The sequence below is a fragment of the Neovison vison genome, chromosome 1, assembly GCF_020171115.1.
Source record: "Neovison vison isolate M4711 chromosome 1, ASM_NN_V1, whole genome shotgun sequence".
In the NCBI taxonomy this organism is placed as follows: Eukaryota; Metazoa; Chordata; class Mammalia; order Carnivora; family Mustelidae; genus Neogale; species Neogale vison.
The window spans coordinates 167,948,016-167,970,113 of NC_058091.1; the positions used below are offsets into that span (position 1 = coordinate 167,948,016).

Sequence of the window (22,098 nt, forward strand, 5' to 3'; positions counted from 1 at the left end):
ACATGGAATTTAAGGCACAAAACAGAGGAAAATAGGGGAAGGGAAGGAAAAATGAAATTGAGAGAGAGGCAAACCATAAGATTTTTTTAAAGATTTTATTTACTTATTTGACAGACAGAGATCACAAGTAGGCAGAGAGGCAGGCAGAGAGAGGGGGAAGCAGGCTCCCTGCTGAGCAGGGAGCCCGATTCAGGGCTCGATCCCAGGACCCCAAGATCATGACCTGAGCCAATGGCAGAGGCTTTAACTCACTGAGCCACCCAGGTGACCCACCATAAGAGATTCTTAATGATAGGAAATAAACTGGGGGTTGCTGGAGGGGAGGTGGTGGGGAATGGGGTAATTGGGTGATGGACATTAAAGGAAGGCACTTGATGTAATAAGAACTGAGTGTTATATGCAACAGATAACTAAATTATGTAAGTCACTAAATTCCACCTCTGAAACTAATTTTTTAAAAAGTTTTCAAACAGGGGCACCTGGGTGGCTCAGTGGGTTAAGCCACTGCCTTCGGCTCAGGTCATGATCTCAGGGTCCTGGGATCGAGTCCTGCATCGGGCTCTCTGCTCGGCAGGGAGCCTGCTTCCCTTCCTCTCTCTCTCTCTGCCTGGCTCTCTGCCTACTTGTGATCTCTCTCTGTCAAATAAATAAAATCTTTTTAAAAAAAGTTTTCAAACAGCAAAAGAATTGGATGTACTACATGTATCTGTCTGGCATAATTCATTGGCCTATCACATAGTTTAGCAATCAACATTTTGCCACCATTATCCCCGCCTATCTTTTCTTTTTGCTAATGTGTTTTATTATTTTTAATTTGAGAGAGAGAGCAGGGAGAAGGGTAGAGGGAGAATGAGAGAACAGACTCCCCAATGAGGGGGGACCCAGACAAAGGGTTCAGTCTCATGACCCAGAGAGAATGACCTGAGCCACAATTAAGATGCTTAACTGACTGAGCCAACCAGGTGTTCCACTGCTGATTTTATATATATATATATATATATATATATATATATATATGTGCTGATTTTATATGTATATATGTATGTGTGTGTGTATATATTATATATATATATATATTCCAGCATATATTTATTCCAGCACATATAAATAAAATTTATATTTTATTTATAAAATTATATATATATATATAAAGATTTTATTTATTTGACAGAGAACACAAGAGACGGGGAGCAATGGGTGAAAGGAGTGGGAGAAGTAGGTTCCCTGCTCAGGGGCTCGATCCTAGGACCCTGGGATCATGACTTGAGCTGAATGAAGGCAGAAGCTTAACCCACGACCCACCCAGGCGCCCCCCCCACCCCTGTTGCTGATGTATTTTAAAGTAAATTTGTTGATATGCCAGGTCATCCCCAAGAATTTTAGTATGACCTTTTCTTGTACATGTGCTCCCTCATACTTAGATTGTTTTTCTCCAAGGACCCTTGGCTCTTTTGAGTAGTGAATAATATTTAGAAGATTTATTCTAGGGATCCTTGTTGATATTAAACTATCATTGTCTCCATGCCTTTTCATATTAGAAAGGTAGGCTCTTCTTTTTTTAAATAAGAAAAAGGAATCATAAATTTATGTTGTGATTTTAAAAATCAATTCTAACATTAAGATTTCATTCCTTTGGTTTTTTAATCAAATGTTTTTCTTACAATAAAGATATTCCTGGGGCGCCTGGATTAAGCCTCTGCCTTCAGCTCAGGTCATGATTTTGGGGTCCTGGGATGGAGCCGTGTCGGGCCCTCTGCTCAGTGGGGAGCTCGCTTCCCCCCTCTCTCTGCCTGCCTCTCTGCCTACTTGTGATCTCTGTCAAATAGATAAATAAAATCTTTTTTTAAAACTTAGTATGCTGGGGCACCTGGGTGGCTCAGTGGATTAAGGCCTCTGCCTTCTGCTCAAGTCATGGTCCCAGGGTCCTGGGATCGAGCCCCGCGTTGGGCTTTCTGCTCGGCGGGGAGCCTGCTTCCTCCTCTCTCTGATTGCCTCTCTGCCTACTTGTGGTCTCTGTCTGTCAAATGGATAAATAGAACCTTTAGGAAAAAAAACACAGCTGATGTTTAAAAACTTAGTATACTAACAGAGAGGAACTTCAACTTGACAAAGAAAACCTACAGAGAAAGTACAGCTCACATCATACTAAAACAATGATAAATGAGAGGTTTTCCTGTTAAGCTCAGGAAGAAGGTGGATTCATCTTCTCATCACTCTCTTCCCACATCATCTTAGCAGTCCTAGATAATTCAATAGGACAAGAAAAGGAAGTGAAAGGAATACAGATCGGGAATAAATAAAATTGTCTTTGTTCACAGATGACATGACTATATGAAGAAAATTCACCCTCCCCAAACAAAACCTCTGGGACTAATTAATAAGCAAGGTTACTGGATATAAGGTTAATACACAAAAATCAATTACTTCCTTATGTACCAGCAATGAACAAGTGGATTCTGAAATTAGAAACAATACCATTTGCATTAGCAACCCCCAAAGTGAAATACTTAGCTATAAAACAAAGTATGTGTGAAGATCTACATGAGGAAAACCATAAAATTCTAATGAAAGAAATCAGTGAACTAAATAAATGGAGAGATAACCCTTGTTCATGGACAGGAGGACTCAGTATTGTCAAGAGGCCAGCTCTTCCCAGCTTGACCTATAGATTCAGTGCAGTCCCAATAAAGTTTTCAGCAAACTATTTTGTGGAAATCAACAAACTTATTCGAAGGGTTTATACAGAGAGGAAACAGATCTACAAAAGCCAAGACAAATTAAAAGAGAAAAGTTGAACTGACACTACCTGATTTCAAGACTTCCTATAAAGTTATCAGGACACTGTGGTATTAGCAAAAGAGCAGACAAATACATCAATGAAATAGAACAGTCCAGAAATAGATCTACACTAATACAGTGAACTGGTATTTGAGAAGGGAGCAAAAAATACAAAAAAGGAAAAAGGATGGAGATACCACCTCACACCAGTCAGAATGGCTAAAATTAACAAGTCAGGAAACAACAAATGTTGGCAAGGATGCAGAGAAAGGGGAACCCTCTTACACTGCTGGTGGGAATGAAAACTTGTGCAGTCACTCTGGAAAACAGTACCGAGGTTCCTCAAGAAGTTAAGAATACAGATAGCCTACAGTCCGGCAATTGCACTAGTAGGCCTTTAGCCAAAGGATACAAACATTGTGATCTGAAGGGGCAACTGCACCCCAGCATTTATAGCAGTAATGTCCACAATAGCCAAACTATGAGAGAAGCCAGATGTCCATTGACAGATGAGTAGATAAAGGTGTGGTAGATATACAAAATAGAGTATTACTCAGCCATCAAAAAGGATGAAATCTTATTATTTGGAATGACATGGATGGAACTGGAGGGGATTATGCAAAGCAAAATAAGTCAGAGAAAGACACTTATAGGGTTTTACTCCTTTGTGGAATTTAAGAAACAAAACAGGATCATGGGGAAATGGAGGGAAAAATAAGACAAAATCAGAGAGGGAGACAAACCATAAGAGACTCTTAATCTTGGGAAACAAACTAAGGGTTTCTGGAGGCAAGGTGGGTGGGGGGAATGGGGTATCTGCATGATGGGCATTAAAGAAGACACATGATATTATGAGCACTGGGTGTTAAAAACAATTGAATAATTGAACTCTATATCTGAAACTAATGGTATAATAGATGTTAACTGAATTTCAACAAAATAGGACAAAAGAAAAAAGATGGTCTTGGGGCACACAGGTGGCTCAGTCAGCTAAGTGTCTGCTTTCAGCTCAGGTCATGATCCTCATGAGTCCTGGGATCTAGCCCCATGTCAGACTCCCTGCTCAGTGGGGAGTCTGCTTCTCCCTCTCTCTCTCTCTCTCTCTGCTCCGCCCCCCATGCTCATGGGCTCTCTATCTCAAATAAGTAAAATCTAGACCAAATGTAAAATGCCAAACTGTAACGCTCCTAGAAAATACCAGAGAAAATCTAGATGACCTTGGGTTTGGTCTTGACTTTTTAAGATACAACACCAAAGCACCTATACCCTATACCTATATAGGGAGGTATAACCTATACCCTGGGGTGCGTTTAAATTAAAAACTTATGCTTACAAAATACATTGTCAAGATAATAGAAGACAGCCACAGACTGGGAGAAAATATTTTCAAAAGATATACCTGATAAAGCACTTTTATCCAAAATACATGAAAGACGCTTAAAACTCAACAATGCCCCCAGAAAATAAAACAATCCAATTCAAAAATTGGCAGCTCTGAAGAGACCTCTCACCAAAGAAGACACACAGATGGCAAATGGGCATTTGAAAAGATGCTCCACACATCTTTAGGGAATTGCAAATCAAAACAATGAGATACCACTACACACGTATTAGGATGGCTAAAATCCAGACCACCAACTTATGCTTGGAAGCGTAAGAGATGTCCTTCAGCAGGTGAATGGATAGACTGTAGTATATCCAGACAACAGAATATTCTTCAGCACTAACAAGAAATAAGCTATCAAGCCACAAACAGAGACGGTAGAAGCTTAAGTGCATATTCCTAACTTAAAGAAGCCAACCTAGAAAAGCTATATACTGTATTTTCCCAATGACAGGACATTCTCAAAAAGGTAAAACTGTGGAGAGAGTAAAAAAGATCAGTGGTTGGGAGGACAGGAAATGAATAGTGGAGCATGGAGGATTTTAAGGCAGAGTAACTATTCTCTATGATACTACAATGATGGAAACAGGTCATTATACACTTGTCAAAACCCAGCAAATGTAACACCAAGAGTGACCACCTAATGTAAACTCTGGACTTGGGGTGACAGAAGCATGTGATTGTAGGTTCATTCATTATAATCTTTTTTTTTTTTTTAAGATTTTGTTTATTTGACATACAGGGATCACAAGTAGAGAGGCAGGCAGAGAGAGAGAGAGAGGGAAGAAGGCTCCCTGCTGAGCAGAGAGCCCAATGCGGGACTCGATCCCAAGACCCTTAGATCATGACCCAAGCCGAAGGCAGCGACTTAACCCACTGAGCCACCCAGGCGCCCAGGTTCATTCATTATAAACAAATGTTCTACTCTGGTGTGGGATGTTGGTAGTGGGGGAAGGCTCTGCATGTGTGGGGACAGAAGCCATATGGGAACTTTGTACCTTCCACTCAACTTTGCTGTAAACCTAGAACTGCTCTGGGGGTGGGGGAGGCGGGTGGTGGGAATCAACAGCCCCATGAAAGTCCAGAGAGAATCGATGACTCCTTTCTCTCCCTGCAGGTAGCTTTACAAATGTTGCCAGCAGGGCTCTAGTTCTAGAATTTGCTGTGGAAGACATCAACCGAGACCCTTATATTTTGCCCAACATTCATGAGATTCCATATTTTATGAGGTCTACTGCAGGGCTGGCAGGACCTTGGAGAGCTCGCTAGGTGTTTTCCTTGGGGAATCCCACTGTTAGGGTCCGTGATCAAAGGAAGGAGACTGACACAAAGTGAAAATCAAACAAAGCTTTATTTCGCGCCAAGCATCAAAAATCAAACTGACTGGTAGGGGCCAATCCCTTACGAAGAGACGGCGACGATGACCCCGACAAGGTCACTCCCAAGAAGGCTGCTCCAGATGAGGCCGCTCTGCAGACGAGGCCACTCCCAGGATGAGGCTGCTCCCAGGACAAGGCCGCTCCCCCGTCGGAGCCACTCCCAAGAGGCCACTCTGGACAAGGCCGCTCCCAGGACGAGGCCACTGCTGATGAGGTCGCTCCCTGGACGGGGCCGCTCCCCAGAATGATGCCACTCCGGCGAGGCCGCTTGCTGTGGTGGCGCTCGGCCCAGGGTGGCAAGGCCACTTGCAGTGGGGCCGAGGCTCGGTGGTGGTGAGGCTGCTGGCTGTGGGGGCCTGCTGGCGGTGAGGCTGCTGGTGGCAAGGCCGTTCACTATGGTGCCGCTGGCTACGACTACGATGACCAGGACAAACACAACGCTCCCAACGACCATGATGACCACAACGCTCCAACTCTCCTGAAGACTACCCTAAGGGCTATCCTAACAGCTATTCTATCTACTATTCTGACTCCTCCTACTACTACCCACCCCAGCCCCCCACCAGCCTCGCAGACTAACCTTTATAGAGGTGGTTGAGCCCGACCCACACACCAGTGGCCAATGGGATTTCAACTCACCTCAGTAAATATATGCGCACCCCACTGATTGGATGTCTCCATCCAGCCTGGCCCCAGGGTTTATAAGTAAGTTCCTCTGGGAGGGGCAGGCCCTTACACCAACCATCCCCAATTACAGCTGCCAAAGGCAGGCCAAACTGGCAGCAGTCATGGGAGGGGACACATTGCCCTTATTGTCCAGATGGGAGCACTATTTAAGCTCTACAAGTTCCCACAGGTAATAACAGTTCAGAGTCTCCAGCCTGTGAAAGAAAGAAATCGAACTGCCACATTCCCCACTCAATGGCACGGTTAAGACATGACTATAATCATAAGTCTTTTTGATGAAGAGTGTGGAGAAGATTAAAAGTAAAAATACAAGGAGGAAACCAAGATATTAAGTTGACCTGAGCAAATAACATCTGAGCAGTAACATCAGGGCATTCTGTCAGCACTTGAGTTCCATAAAGAATCTTATAAGATTCTTTAAGTTCACTGGTCATAATGAACTTCATGTTTTGATATCCATTATAAAATATATGACTTTGGTCACACACACACACACTCTTCTGGGGCACCTGGGTGGCTCAGTCAGTTAAGTGTCAGCTTTCAGCTCACTTCATGATCTCCAGGTCCTTGGATCCAGCCCCATACTGGGCTCCCTGCTCAGTGGGGAGTCTGCTTCTCCCTCTCCCTCTGTCCCTCCTTCCTGCTTGTACTCACTATCTCAAAATCTTTTTTTAAAAAAATCTGTGATAAGGGTCTCACTCATGTCTTTTTTCAAGCCCAGCAAGTATCCTTATGATTGTTGTTTTAAGTTCTCCATCAAGCATCTTTCCTATATCTTGTTTGCTTAGATCTCCAGTCATGGCTTTATCTTGTTCTTTCATTTGAGATGAATTTCTCCATCTTGGCTTTTTGCCTATGTCCCCACCTCCTTCAAGGTGGCCTCTTTTCTCCCTTTAGTTATGGAGTTTGTTCTGTCAGTCTTCAGGCCAATTTCAGGCCAAATGGGGTATTTGGGAGGATTTGATAGTTATCTAGTTGTGTTCATGGGACAAGACCAGCCTAGGGTCCTCCTAACTTCACCACCATCTTCCTCTCCTGAAAAAAAAAATAATCCCTAATATTCTAAGACAAGGAGGTAGGTTTGTATCTTACAGCCCAACACCTGCTGGAACTCTACCCTCCCAGAGTGATTGTGACATAGGGGTTTCACCTTCTTTGATTACAATTAAAGAGATGTTCTGTGTGAATAATTTATAAAATTTCTCAATGGAGTATTTTAAATTAGAAAGTGTGTGAAAGACAATTTCACGAAGATGGCTCCCAGGCACTAGAGAAAGATCTATCAACGAAAAGCTGACAGAAAGGTTATTTAGCTTATAAGAAGATATACCAATGGGCAGAGAAACAATTTGAAGATACAAAGATGCTCTGAAAGAAAAAGAAGAGGTAGTGTCTTTTCCTTTTAACACCAGAAAAAAATTAATTTTTCAATCTGCACTAACCCTTACTCCTGAAGATGATTCAATGACCCCCCTCTGCCAGTTCCTCTTCAATATTACCCCCCACCCAATTCAGCCATGCTTTCCTTCTCTCTGGAAGTCCTCTCTAGGACTCCCAGATGACTTCCCCTCCTTGTGTTCTCATCTCAGTTTCCTTATTTCATGGGGACCCCCCACTCTCTGCCTGGATCCCCACTCACTGAATCCTGGAAGCTCTGCAGACTGAGCTGGGCAGTCGCAGGGGACCCCAGCCTGCTTCCTGCCTCCAGACACTGTCCTCCTTTTGTCCAGTGTCTAAGACATTCAGATGATGTCATTCATCTGGTTTTTTACTTGATGCTGAAGGGGGTCTAGATCTTCTTCTTCCATCATAGGCAGAAGGGGAAGCTCAGAAAGAATTTTGAGGTCAATTCTTGATTCCTAACTTGACTTAGATTCTTTTCTACTTTAAAATGATACATTTCTCACTTAGTTCTTAGCATCCATAAGGTAGATTATTCTCAGTACTATATTTTAACAGATTCATAGGCAAGGCATTACAGGGCATTTTGTGCAAAATTATGTTTAAGTTAGAATTTTTATATTTCTGTCAAGAGTCACCTAACACAGAAGGGAAGAAGAAGAAAAAAAGGCGATTCTTCTGGTTACAACAAACTAGCAGCTACTTTTGGTTTTCTCAGTATTTCCAGCCCCAACCTCAGAGCCTTCAGCAGCCCCAAGTTCCCCTCCCAGCCCACAGGGAAGCTCTGAGCATGACAAGTCTGTGACTTTGTGGGCAGAGTCAGAACTCCAGGTACACAAAGTCCTGATGACCTAAAGGTGAACAAGGACCCTCATAAGGACTGTTAATATTCCCTGAAACCAAGGAAGATCCCTTCCTGACCAGTAATCCATTAAAATACTTTAAACTGTTCTGAAGGTTTTCAGATTCTATTCATTCATTATTGAACAAACAATATTGAAGCACAGAGATGTTTTCCAATATGCCTGTGAGTAGAGACATTGGATGTTACTTCTAGTGATGCTGGTTCCAGTCTTCCCATTTAAGTATTTCTCATCTTCCACCAGCAGACATAAAGGCATGTGTGGGCCTTATTGGTGTAGGAGTCTCTGAAAACCACTCACATATACAGAGTGATATGCCAGGGTGTATCCACATTTCTCTATCCTTTCCTGGCCAGTCCTTGGGAGAGACTAGGGAATCCAGAGTTTCCTACAAGACTGGGGAATGTTTGGAAATGAGTTTCATCTTGAAGAAGATAACATTCTGACAAGGACCGTTTCCCTCCCAAGCCCAGGGCCATAAAGATCTGGGAACAATGTCCCCAGACGCTGATGACTTTGCAGAACTTACTCTGGACAATACGCACAGCCAACAGTAAACCCTAGTCCATCCCTATGGAGAAGCCTTGCAGCAGACTCTGGGCCTCAGGTAGGTCTTTTCTATATTCAACTTCAAGTGACCAACAAGGGCTGGCCCAGCCACCACACTGTGCCCTAAGCAGGGTGGAGAATTATGAGACCAGAGATTGCCCATGGTCCCGTCTTCAGGAAACCGGACAGAACTTAACCCGCTGAGCTTGCCCAAAACTATGGTGCTGAGGACCTTTGCTGCCAACCTATTCAGAGGCGCCATGACCCCCATGGAAGGCAAGTCCAGAGGCAGTGATCCAAGGAGAGGTTTTGGGCCACTTAAGCCAAGTACTGAAGGGGTCTGTTCCACTCAACAATTCCCTGAGCACACAGTCACCTCCTACTTCCCAGAACTGGCTCCAGGACTGGCCCATCCATGTTCCCAAGGGTCAAGCCCTGGGTCCTCCCCACAAGTAAACTTATTGAAGACACTCAAGTACTAAGAAGGGTTTCATGAGCTTTGAGTTCTGCCTGGTCATCCCTGCACCCATTTCCTGTACTTCTGCTGGCAAACCTCAGGCCCCAGCAGAAGATGTGGATCCCTGCTGACTCTGGTCTTGAATTTAGAGACCATTTAAAGTGTGATCTCTGCACTCAAGACAGTGGAAAAATCACAGTTCCATATACACAGGATGCCTTCCCTTCCATAACCCAATGTCCCAAAAAAAAAAAATAAGTGAAATTGAACAAGATGGCTCTCATTTCTTTCATCCTGGTGACAGTGGCTTGGATGGGACCCAGAATTATATTGAGAAAAAATGATAGAGACAAGGGACATAGACAGAGCACAGATTCCGGGTGCCTTGAGATCTACCAGTCTTCTCTCCCTCGTGTCTTGTTTGAAGCATATCAGAATGAATGTCTTTTTCCACTATATAGTTCTCAGCTTACCTAGTCTTTCTGTTGAAAAACTTGTACACAACCCATCACACTTCTATTACCAGTTAAAAAGTCAGTGAAGATGAATTAAAATTATAATCTTTTGACAAATACACTTTTCCGTGAAGATGATAAGCTTTCAAAGAGTCGCTAGAGGGTATCCATGAATGGCAACATTTCAAAGGAACATCCTTGGGGACAGGACACTCCGTGTAGTGTACTAAGGCCAGACAGAGACTCTCTGCTAGAAACTAATGAGGTGGGCAGTTCACCCACAGATTAGTCAGTGATGGCGTGGCCATAGGCACATCTGCTGGGACCTGAGAGCAGCCACCTGCCGGAGCTCCTCCTCCTGGTGGGACAGTTCATTCTCAATCTCTCGAGTTAAGGTCAGGCCCTGGTCCTCTGCCCCAAGTTGCATAGATTTTAAACCTCTCTTCTATTTCTCAAGGGAATGAAAACAAAAACAGAAAAACCTGACCAACCGGACCCCTTTCAAGCTGAACTCTCCCACCCTAATTGTGGATTGGAACCACTTGGGACCTTCAGATCCCACCTGGATCATCACATCAGAATCACTTAAGAAGATGCTGTGACAGGGATGCCTGGGTGGCTCAGTTGGTTGGACGACTGCCTTCGGCTCAGGTCATGATCCTGGAGTCCCGGGATCGAGTCCCGCATTGGGCTCCCAGCTCCATGGGGAGTCTGCTTCTCCCTCTGACCCTCTCCTTTCTCATGCTCTCTCTCACTGTCTCTCACTCAAATAAATAAATAAAAATCTTTAAAAAAAAAAAAGAAGATGCTGTGACAATATCCACAATAACCAAACTATGGAAAGAACTTAGATATCCATCAACAGATGAATGGAAAAAGAAGATGTGGTGTATATATACGATGGAATACTATGCAGCCATCAAAAGAAATGAAATCTTGCCATTTGTGATGACATGGATGGAGCTAGAGGGTATTATGCTGAGCAAAATAAGTCAATCAGAGAAAGACAACTTTCTCCCTGATATGAGGAAGTTGAGAGGCAACATGGGGGGTTTAGGGGGCAAGGAAGGAATAAATGAAACAAGATGGGATGAGGAGGGAAATGAATGGTAAGAGACTCTTAATCTCACAAAATAAACTGAGGGTTGCTGGCAGGGAGGGGGACATGGAGACGGTGGTTGCATTATGGACATTGGGGGAAGTATGTGCTATGGTGAGTGCTGTGAAGTGTGTAAACCTGATGATTCACAGACCTGTACCCCTGAGGCTAAGAATACATTATATGTTAATAAGAAATAAAAATTATATTAAAAAAAAGAAGGTGCTGTGAAAGCCTCTCCAGGCATTTCTATTCTCCAGCCTGGATGGGACTCCATTGCTAGATTCCCCAGCCCCTGCCACACAGTGAGGCAGAAAGGACCAAGGAGGCCCCTCCATCAGGGTAGGCTCATGACATGGTATGCCATGTTCCTCTAAAGGAACATGGATCTAAAGGAGTATACCCCTAGCCAGATTGTGTGTTGGATCACCCACTTTTTACAAACACAAATTCCTGGGCCTCAGGCCCAGGATAATTAAGTCTGAATCACTGGAATGAACTTTTAAAATAGAGAAGTCTACTGAAGCATCAGGGCTTGGGAGCTGTTCTACAGCTGGTTTCACTTACACATACGATTGATCTCACCAAGCTTGGAAGCCAGTGGGAGAGGTGGACTTGACCAGAGGGTTAACACTGGAATTTACTAAGAGTCAGCTGCAGTCAAGGACTAAGGGCGCAGTGTCTAAGAGGATGATGTCCTCATCTGAGAGAGTCTCTATGCACAGGGATCCATGACCTGAGCCAGGAGGAGCAGCCAGCTTAATGACTAGCACTGGAGAGTGAGGAACAACATAGAAGGAACAAAGTTTCTGAGGCGGTGCCTTCCCAAGTACATTGAGCACACTTTTGCCTCAGAAATATTTGCATTTGGCACATGGGGCCCAGTGATGTGCTATCACTGCCTTCATCGTGGTCATGCACACCTTGTATCCCAGTTACCCAATCAGATGCTAGTTTATGGGCTCCTGTAAGTGATCTGGGAGATGTAACCCAAGCCCCAAATCCTTAAATTAACCACAGGATTCACAGATTGGCCTGACTCAATCAGGTGGGTGAGACAGAAGTTCTCCTTCACAGTGCAAGATGCCAGGACTCAGAAAAACAGAAGATGGGCCCAGATCAGGACACAAGGGAATGCTGTGACTTATCGCAGACCTTCTCATTGGAACAGAGGTCTTGATGCCCAGGGCTCACTGCCTGGCCAGGACACAAGCTCTGAAGGGAACTGTACTACTGTGGGCAATCACATCCACGCCCTTTGCTACCGGTTGGGACTCCCTCTACAACAGGGACAGCCAGACGTTGAGGACAACAACACATTTCTTGACTACCCAAATTCCAGAAAAAAAATCAGAGTAAGTGCTAGCTGCAAGGGCCCTAAATGCAGCCCTGTTGCTGCCTGGAGATGTATCACAGGGAAAACTCAAATAAAAATGAAAGTCAGTCCAGGGAGGCAGTGTTCTTTGGGTTTATGGGAAGATAGCTGGATTGTCTCACTTCATCATGCAAGCATTTTTACATTGAAGAAATGTGCTATGCACAGTTATGTATTTTACAAGTGTGGAAATTTTCAATCCTCAAGGCATGGTGGGTGGTGCTATTACTACCTTCCTTGGCAGAGCAGGGTGGTGGCCTCCTTGATCCAACTGCTCTTCTGAGCTGGGAATAGACTCAGCACTCAGGCTCCAGAGCAGGGGGCTGCTACATGCTCCTCCAGAAAGCCTTCCTGAGCTGTTCTGGCAACATTCCTGATGTTAAGGAAACTGTGTGTCTGCTCTGATCTGTGAGCTCCCTCATTCTATTGTGCATCTCCCAATGTTGAATTTAGGTCCTAATTATGGTTCTTATTTTATGTCCTGTGCTCAGACTCTCCCTAAATGCTTCACCACAGCAGTCAGTTTATCAGAGATGCTCTCAAATCCTTCTGATTTCCCCCTCTTGTCATTTCCCATTGTCTGCTTGTACTGGGTTTTGTGCCTGCTGATTTTAGATATGTCAGCATCAGACATTTTCCTTGTTTGAACTTGGATAATTTGGTGTCCTTAAATACTGGTTTCATTCTGTGGTGAAGGTGAAGACTGTGAATGAGTCTTATTTCACAATTTTTAAAAATATTGTATTTTGCTTTGCTTCAGATGTTCTGAGCTAGGATCTCCAGTGAAAGATCTGGAAGAACTGATGGAAAATCCATAGAAGCAAATGCAGAAAGATGAGGATCTTGACTAGAAGGTGGAATTTAAGTTTAAAGCTCCCCATACACTCTCTAGGAGCCATACACTCTCTAGGAGCCACACTCAAGACAGGAATGAGCTGGTCCCACAGGGCCACATGAGCCACAGCAAGGCAGACTGACCCACTATGGAGGCCCAGTCCACACAGAACACAGGGAACACTAATCAGCAAGCTCAGAGATTGCTTACTACCTGAGACAGGATCCTAGGACCAAGCAAGGGGGGGGGAAATCAAGATGAAGAGTAAAGAAGAGCTGGAAAAGAAGAAACCTCCAGAAGCTGACAGATTTTCAAAGTCATTGAAAATGATGTTCCGGGGGGGGGGGGAGACAAGATGGCGGGGGAATAGGAAGAGGCACCTTTTCAGCTGGTACCCCAAAGTGAGCTGATTACCTACCAAAGAACTCCGATCACCCATGAAATCAGCCTGAGATCAGAATTATACACGTCTGGATCTCTACAGGGGCAGAAGACACCAGTGAGCAGGTAAAGCAGAATGGGAACAGCGGACTGATATCGGAAGATAAACAAAAGGGGGAGGGAGCCACCAGTGGCGACCGGTGGGAAAGTAATACCCCAATACGAGCGAGAGTGCCCTGCATCTGGGGACCAGCAGTAACTCGGAGACTGGTTGAAAGCACTCCAAAAGAGCAAAGGATTGCGGGGGGAAATTGTGGGAATCGGGGCGGCTAGGGACAGGGGCTTAAGTCCCCGGTCCCAGGACAGCCTCCCCGGCGCTGAGGCAGAGAGAGTGCAGCGGAGAAACCACTCTTGGTCCCTAAGCCGCCAGCACGCCCCAGAGCGCGTGGTTCCGGCTCCTGTGAGGGCATGGGAGCCCCGCCGGTCTGCAGAACATGCGCTAGCCCTACCACAAAGCTCGAGATACGCGCGCACGTCCCTCAAGCTCCCCTGAGTTACTGAGACCCGGCTGGGGCTTCTTGACCCGCGCCATTGTTTCAAAGCCTAAGCCGCGCGCGCGAAACTCTTCCCCTGACAGAGGCGCGCAAAAGCCCAGCCTGGGGCTTACGGATCAGCGCCCCATTCTTAGTGCCCCAGACGCGCGCCCGACCCACAGCCGCCTCTGAAAAGAGGTACGCGCAAGCCGGGCACTCCCAGCCCAGGCCGGAGGCAAAATCTCAGTGTGCGATCGCTGCTTGGAACCTCTCTGGCGGTCGGGAGCTCCCAGACAGCCGCCACTGCCTTGGCTTTGGGGACGAGCAAAAGATCCTGCGCCCCCAGGGTCTGCACCTTGGAAGCTGCGCTGCCAGCGGCCAAGGGGGAATTTATTCAGCTTCTGCACCCAGACTGAGGCTTCTCTCTGAGAGGGAGATCAGGGTGCGGTTTGATTTCTTCTAATACTACAAAAACCATCAAAGGCGGTCAAGGTGAGAGGGAAAAAAGTGAACAAGCAAAAAAACCGCCAGAGAACAAAAGCCTGAAAAAAACCAGTTTCCCCAGAGCCCACCCCCTTGAGGGGAGCGGGGGGACTCAACTCAGGAAACATCACTGACTGACAACCCACATGGCAGGGCCCTCCCCCAGAAAACAAACCAAGAAAGAAAGAAAAAAAAGGACTACAAGAGAACCACCACTACTTCATAGGAAAACTTGTATTGTTCACTCGTTTCCACTATTCCGGTTCATATTTTTCTTTTTTACACATAGGTAATTTTTTTAACCTATTTACCATCACAGCAAACTGTACTGTACATATAATTCCATAATACCTTTCTAACCTGAACTTTTTGATACATACACCTATGTTTCTCTTTTGCATTTTTATTTTTTGAATTCCTTTTTAAAAATTTTAGTTTAGTTTAGTCTAGTATATTCCTTTTTATTTTTATCCTCTAATATTCATATAGAGTTAACTTCAAAGTAATCCCCTTTCCCCAATCAATACTACCCCTATAGGTAAACCAATTTTTAATCCCCTTTATCTTAGGAAAGTTGAGTCATTTAACAAAGATATCAAGATAAATCCAGGAAGAATCAAAACAACCTTCCTCGCACACACTGAGAATTTATAAGAACTCTCCCATCTTCTTCCACCAGTGTTTCTCTGTTTTTTGTGTTTGTCCTGATAGCATATAAATTTTACACTTGTGGTTCTTTTTGACGAGGATCTTTCTTTATTTGCATATATATATTTTTTCTTTCTCTTGCCATATAATTGTATCAGTCTCTTTATCTCTTTTTGTTTGTCTACTTCATAAATCTTACCTTGGGGCCCATCTGGGCTGAACCTTCTCTTTCATCTTCCCTTTCTTTCCTGTCTCTCTCTCTCTCTCTTTTTTTTCTTTTTTTCTCTTTTTCTTTTTCTTCTTTTCCTTTTTTTTTCTTTTTCTTTTTCTTTTCTTTTGTCTCTCGTTTGGGTGGGGAATCCTGATTGCTCAGAAGTGTTCCAGGGTGCACCTTGACTGCACCAGAGTTGATACATCCAGCTACATCTGTTCAGTCTTCTCCCACCAAAATGACTAGGAGGAGGAATGCCCAACAGAAGAAAAATACAGAGGATGGACCTTCTGCAACAGAGCTAACAGCTATCAACATAGACAATATGTCGGAAAGAGAATTCAGGCTAACAATTATCCAGGCAATAGCTAGGTTGGAGAAAGCCATGGATGACCAAACAGAATTGATTAGGGCCGAACTGAAAGTGACCAGACAGGATGTTCACAATGTTAGGGCGGAGCTTAAAGCTACCAGGGAGGAGGTCCACAATGCTCTCAATGAGTTCCAATCTAATCTAAACTCTCTCAAAGCTAGGGTAACTGAGACAGAAGATAGAATTAGTGATCTGCAAGACAAACAGATAGAGAGAAAGGATCAGGAGGAAGCCTGGAACAAACAGCTTAGATCCCACGAAAGCAGAATTAGGGAAATAAATGATGCCATGAAGCATTCCAACATCAGAATTATTGGAATCCCTGAAGGGGAGGAGAAAGAAAGAAGTCTAGAAGATATAGTGGAACAAGTCCTTCATGAAAATTTTCCGAATCTCGCGAATGAAACCAGCATTCATGTACTAGAGGCTGAACGGTCTCCACCCAAAATTACACATTCCAAAAAAACATCACGACACCTGATAGTCAAATTGAGGAATTATAATTGTAGGTATAATCTCTTGAAAGCTGCCAGGGCAAAGAGGCTCCTTACTTACAGAGGGAAGCCCATCAGAATAACGTCAGACCTGTCCACAGAGACCTGGCAAGCCAGAGGAGGCTGGCAAGATATATTCAGGGCACTAAATGAGAAGAACATGCAGCCAAGAATACTTTATCCAGCAAGACTGACATTCAAAATGGATGGAGAAATAAAGAGTTTCAAAGACCGGCAAGGCTTAAAAGACTATGCAACCACCAAGCCGACACTGCAGGAAATATTAAGGGGGGTTATATAAAAGAGGAAAAATCCCAAGAATAGCATTGAACAGAAATATAGAGACAGTCTACAGAAAGAAAGATTTCAAAGGTAACTCAATGTCAATAAAAACGTATCTATCAATAATCACTCTCAATGTGAATGGCCTAAATGCACCCATAAAACGGCACAGGGTTGCAGATTGGATAAAACGACAGGACCCATCCATATGCTGTCTACAAGAGACCCATTTTGAACCTAAAGATACACGCAGACTGAAAGTGAAGGGGTGGAGAAGCATCTTTCATGCCAATGGGACTCAAAAGAAGGCTGGGGTAGCGATTCTCATATCAAATAAATTAGACTTCAAACTAAAGACTGTAGTCAGAGATACAGAAGGACACTACATAATCCTTAAAGGGACTATCCACCAAGATGATCTAACAATTGTAAATATCTATGCTCCCAATATGGGAGCAGCCAATTACTTAAGAAAACTGTTAATCAAGATAAAGAGTCATATTGATATGAATACACTAATCATAGGAGATCTTAACACGCCTCTTTCAGAATTAGACAGATCATCAAAGCAGAAAATCAATAAAGGAACAAGAGCATTGAATGACACATTGGACCAGATGGACCTCATAGATATATACAGAACATTCCACCCTAAAACAACAGAATACTCATTCTTCTCAAGTGCACACGGAACCTTCTCCAGAATAGACCACATACTGGGTCACAAATCAGGACTCAACCGATACCAAAAGACTGAGATTATTCCCTGCATATTCTCAGATCACAATGCTTTGAAACTGGAGCTCAATCACAAGGAAGAGTTCCGAAGGAACTCAAACACCTGGAAGCTAAAGACCACCTTGCTTAAGAATGCTTGGATCAACCAGGAGATCAAAGAAGAACTGAAACAATTCATGGAAACCAATGAGAATGAAGACACTTCGGTCCAAAACCTATGCGATACAGCAAAGGCGGTCCTAAGGGGAAAATATATAGCCATCCAAGCCTCGCTCAAAAAAATTGAAAAATCCAGAACACACCAGCTGTCTCTACACCTTAAAGAACTGGAGGATCAACAACAAATCAAACCAACTCCACACATAAGAAGGGAAATCATCAAGATTAGAGCTGAGATCAATGAGGGAGAAACCAGAGATACAGTAGAACATATCAATGAAACTAGAAGCTGGTTTTTTGAAAGAATCAATAAGATCGATAAGCCACTGGCTACACTAATCCAAAAGAAAAGAGAGAAAGCCCAAATTCATAAAATAATGAAAGAAAAGGGAGAGAACACAATCATCAGAAGTTATTACGAACAGTTATATGCCAATAAGCTTAGCAACCTAGATGAAATGGATGCATTCCTGGAAAAATATAAACTACCAAAATTGAACCAGGAAGAAATCAACAACCTGAATAGACCGATATCTAATAACGAGATTGAAGCAGTGATCAAAAACCTCCCAAAAAACAAGAGCCCAGGACTTTACGAATTCTACCAAAACCTTCAAAGAAGAAATAACACCTATTCTCCTGAAGCTGTTTCAAAAAATTGAAGCAGAATGAAAACTTCCAGACTCTTTCTATGAAGCCAGCATTACCCTGATCCCCAAACCAGGCAAGGACCCTACCAAAAAGGAAAATTTCAGACCAATATCACTGATGAATGTGGATGCTAAGATTCTCAACAAGATCCTAGCCAACAGGATCCAACAGCACATTAAAAAGATTATCCACCATGATCAGGTGGGATTCATCCCTGGTCTACAAGGATGGTTCAACATTCGCAAATCAATCAATGTGATACAACAAATTAATATGAGAAGAGAGAAGAACCACATGGTCCTCTCAATTGATGCAGAAAAAGCATTTGACAAAATCCAGCATCCGTTCCTTATTAAAACGCTTCAAAGTATAGGGATAGAGGGAACATTCCTGAACCTCATCAAATCTATCTATGAAAGACCCACAGCAAATATCATCCTCAATGGGAAAAAGCTTGCAGCCTTCCCATTGAGATCAGGAACAAGACAAGGATGCCCACTTTCACCACTCTTGTTCAACATAGTATTAGAAGTCCTAGCAACAGCAATCCGACAACAGAGAGAAATAAAAGGTATCCAAATTGGTAATGAAGAAGTCAAACTCTCTCTCTTTGCAGATGACATGATTCTTTATATGGAAAACCCAAAAGACTCCACCCCAAAACTACTAGAACTCATACAGCAATTCAGCAACGTGGCAGGATACAAAGTCAATGTGCAGAAATCAGTGGCTTTCTTATACACTAACAATGAAAATACAGAAAGGGAAATTAGAGAATCGATTCCATTTACTATAGCACCAAGAACCATAAGATACCTGGAAATAAACCTAACTAAAGAGTTAAAGGATCTGTACTTGAGGAACTACAGAACACTCATGAAAGAAATTGAAGAAGACACAAAAAGATGGAAGACCATTCCATGCTCTTGGATCAGAAGAATAAACATTGTTAAAATGTCTATACTGCCTAAAGCAATCTATACTTTTAATGCCATTCCGATCAAAATTCCACTGGCATTCTTCAAAGAGCTGGAGCAAATAATCCTAAAATTTGTATGGAATCAGAAGAGACCCCGAATCGCTAAGGAAATGTTGAAAAACAAAAATAAAGCTGGCGGCATCACCTTACCTGATTTCAAGCTTTATTACAAAGCTGTGATCACCAAGACAGCATAAAAACAGACACATAGACCAGTGGAACAGAGTAGAGAGCACTGGTCTATGTGTCTGGCATAAAAACAGACACATAGACCAGTGGAACAGAGTAGAGAGCCCAGATATGGACCCTCAACTCTATGGTCAATTAATCTTTGACAAAACAGGAAAAAATATACAGTGGAAAAAAGACAGTCTCTTCAATAAATGGTGCTGGGAAAACTGGACAGCTATATGTAGAAGAATGAAACTCGACCATTCTCTTACACCGTACACAAAGATCAACTCAAAATGGATAAAAGACCTCAACGTGAGACAGGAATCCATCAGAATCTTAGAGGAGAACATAGGCAGAAATCTCTTTGATATCAGCCACAGCAACTTCTTTCGAGATACGTCTCCAAAGGCAAAGGAAACAAAAGCGAAAATAAACTTCTGGGACTTCATCAAAATCAAAAGCTTCTGCACAGCAAAGGAAACAGTCAACAAAACAAAGATGCAACCCACGGAATGGGAGAAGATATTTGCAAATGACAGTACAGACAAAAGGTTGATATCCAGGATCTATAATGAACTCCTCAAACTCAGCCCACACGAAACAGGCAAACACATCAAAAAATGGGCAGAAGATATGAACAGACACGTCTCCAATCAAGACATACAAATGGCTATCAGACACATGAAAAAATGCTCATCATCATTAGCCCTCAGGGAGATTCAAATTAAAACCACATTGAGATATCACCTTACACCAGTTAGAATGGCCAAAATTAACAAAACAGGAAACAACATGTGTTGGAGAGGATGTGGAGAAAGGGGAACCCTCTTACACTGTTGGTGGGAATGCAAGTTGGTGCAGCCTATATGGAGAACAGTGTGGCGATTCCTCAAGAAATTATAAATAGAGCTTCCCTATGACCCTGCAATTTCACTCCTGGGTATTTACCCCAAAGACACAGGTGTCGTGAAAAGAAGGGCCATCTGTACCCCAATGTTTATAGCAGCAATGGCCACAGTGGCCAAACTGTGGAAAGAACCAAGATGCCCTTCAACGGATGAATGGATAAGGAAGATGTGGTCCATATACACTATGGAGTATTATGCCTCCATCAGAAAGGATGAATACCCAACTTTTGTAGCAACATGGACGGGACTGGAAAAGATTATGCTGAGTGAAATAAGTCAAGCAGAGAGAGTCAATTATCATATGGTTTCACTTATTTGTGGAGCATAACAAATAGCATGAGGACAAGGGGCGTTAGAGAGGAGTAGGGAATTTGGGTAAATTGGAAGGGGAGGTGAACCATGAGAGACTATGGACTCTGAAAAACAATCTGAGGGGTTTGAAGTGGCGGGGGGGTGGGAGGTTGGGGTACCAGGTGGTGGGTATTATAGAGGGCACGGCTTGCATGGAGCACTGGGTGTGGTGAAAAAATAATAATGTTTTTCTGAAAATAAATAAATTGAAAAAAAATACAAAAAAAAGAAAGAAAATGATGTTTCCTCTGTGATTAACAGGCCTTGGGACTGAAGTGGAACAGAGCAGAAGAAAGAGAGCTAGACCTAGACCCAGAACTGGACCAAGAAGAAAAGAGGAAATAGATGGTACAGCTCCTTTGGGAAGCATGAAGTGGACAAGGAGCCCATGGACAAGAGTCCATGGTCTGCCAGGGAGTTGAACAATTCCATCCAAAAGAAGTTGGCTGTGCCTCCTGAGTGGGAATGAGATGGAGATAATCTAGAGAGGTGGCCCCCTGCTGACCCTCCACCAGCACCCAGGCAGTTAGATCCTCCTCACTTCTTCTCCTATCCTTCAAATGTATACCCTGCCTAGTGTCCCCACTGTGGGGGCTGCTCTAAAGACAAATTTTGGGGAGTATAAGGTGTCGAGAACACTTAAATGGCACATGTGTCTGAGCCAAGTTAAGACCATTCCATAAACTTCCAGGACTCGTCAGTGGTATGGAGATCTTTGTCTTGTGGCCACCTAAATAAAGATACATATATATGAAGCTTGTCTTATTAAACCAGCCACCTACTTTGTGGAGTGGTCTGCCTCCTCCTCAGTCTCTCTCTGCCCTCCAAATATGAGAACTGCTTCAGATTACACCCGCAAAATTCCAAGTAGGTTGGGACCAACAGAAGGCACTAATTACCTGATGAAGCCAGAAGATGAGAAGCAGCTGGGAGATTTCTTTGGCCTGCCCAACAGCGGAGCAGCACGCTGCCAGACACCATGGAGAACTGGGCTATGGAGAGTGACAAGGAGGAGGATTATAGTAGAGTGAATCAGAAGCACAGGAAGCACCCCATCGGTTGCTGAGTTGGATACCCATGGTGAGTACAGCCTATATATGAACAACCAAGGAATTTCCCCAATGCTGCATTGCCAGTATGACATCCAGATGTCTGGAGGGCTGAGAACCAGGCACTTCAAGGATAAGGCCATGTTTGATCCCTGGTGGAAGGCTACTAAAGCAAGTCGAGACCAAGGAACCTGATGGAATTAAAATCAAAAGCCCAAATAGCTTGTTTTGAGTTCCAAGTCCAAAAACAGTTTACACAAGAAAATGTTCCCACTACTTTCTCTGCAGTTCCTAAAAGGTTGCTAGGGTTGTTTTGTAAACGTGCATAAATATTTTATTTTACTATATTTTAGTTCCATTAAAATGGGTTAAGCAGCCCATTAAGCATTAGCTTTGAAGGACTTTTCCCCTGGACTTGTTCA

General features: G+C 43.5%; 1 pseudogene; it reads right to left on the reverse strand.

The window, feature by feature from the left end:
• Positions 1 to 5,995, reverse strand: part of LOC122917054 — a 41,948-nt pseudogene extending 35,953 nt beyond the window's left edge.
• Between the last annotated feature and the right edge of the window lie 16,103 nt (positions 5,996 to 22,098).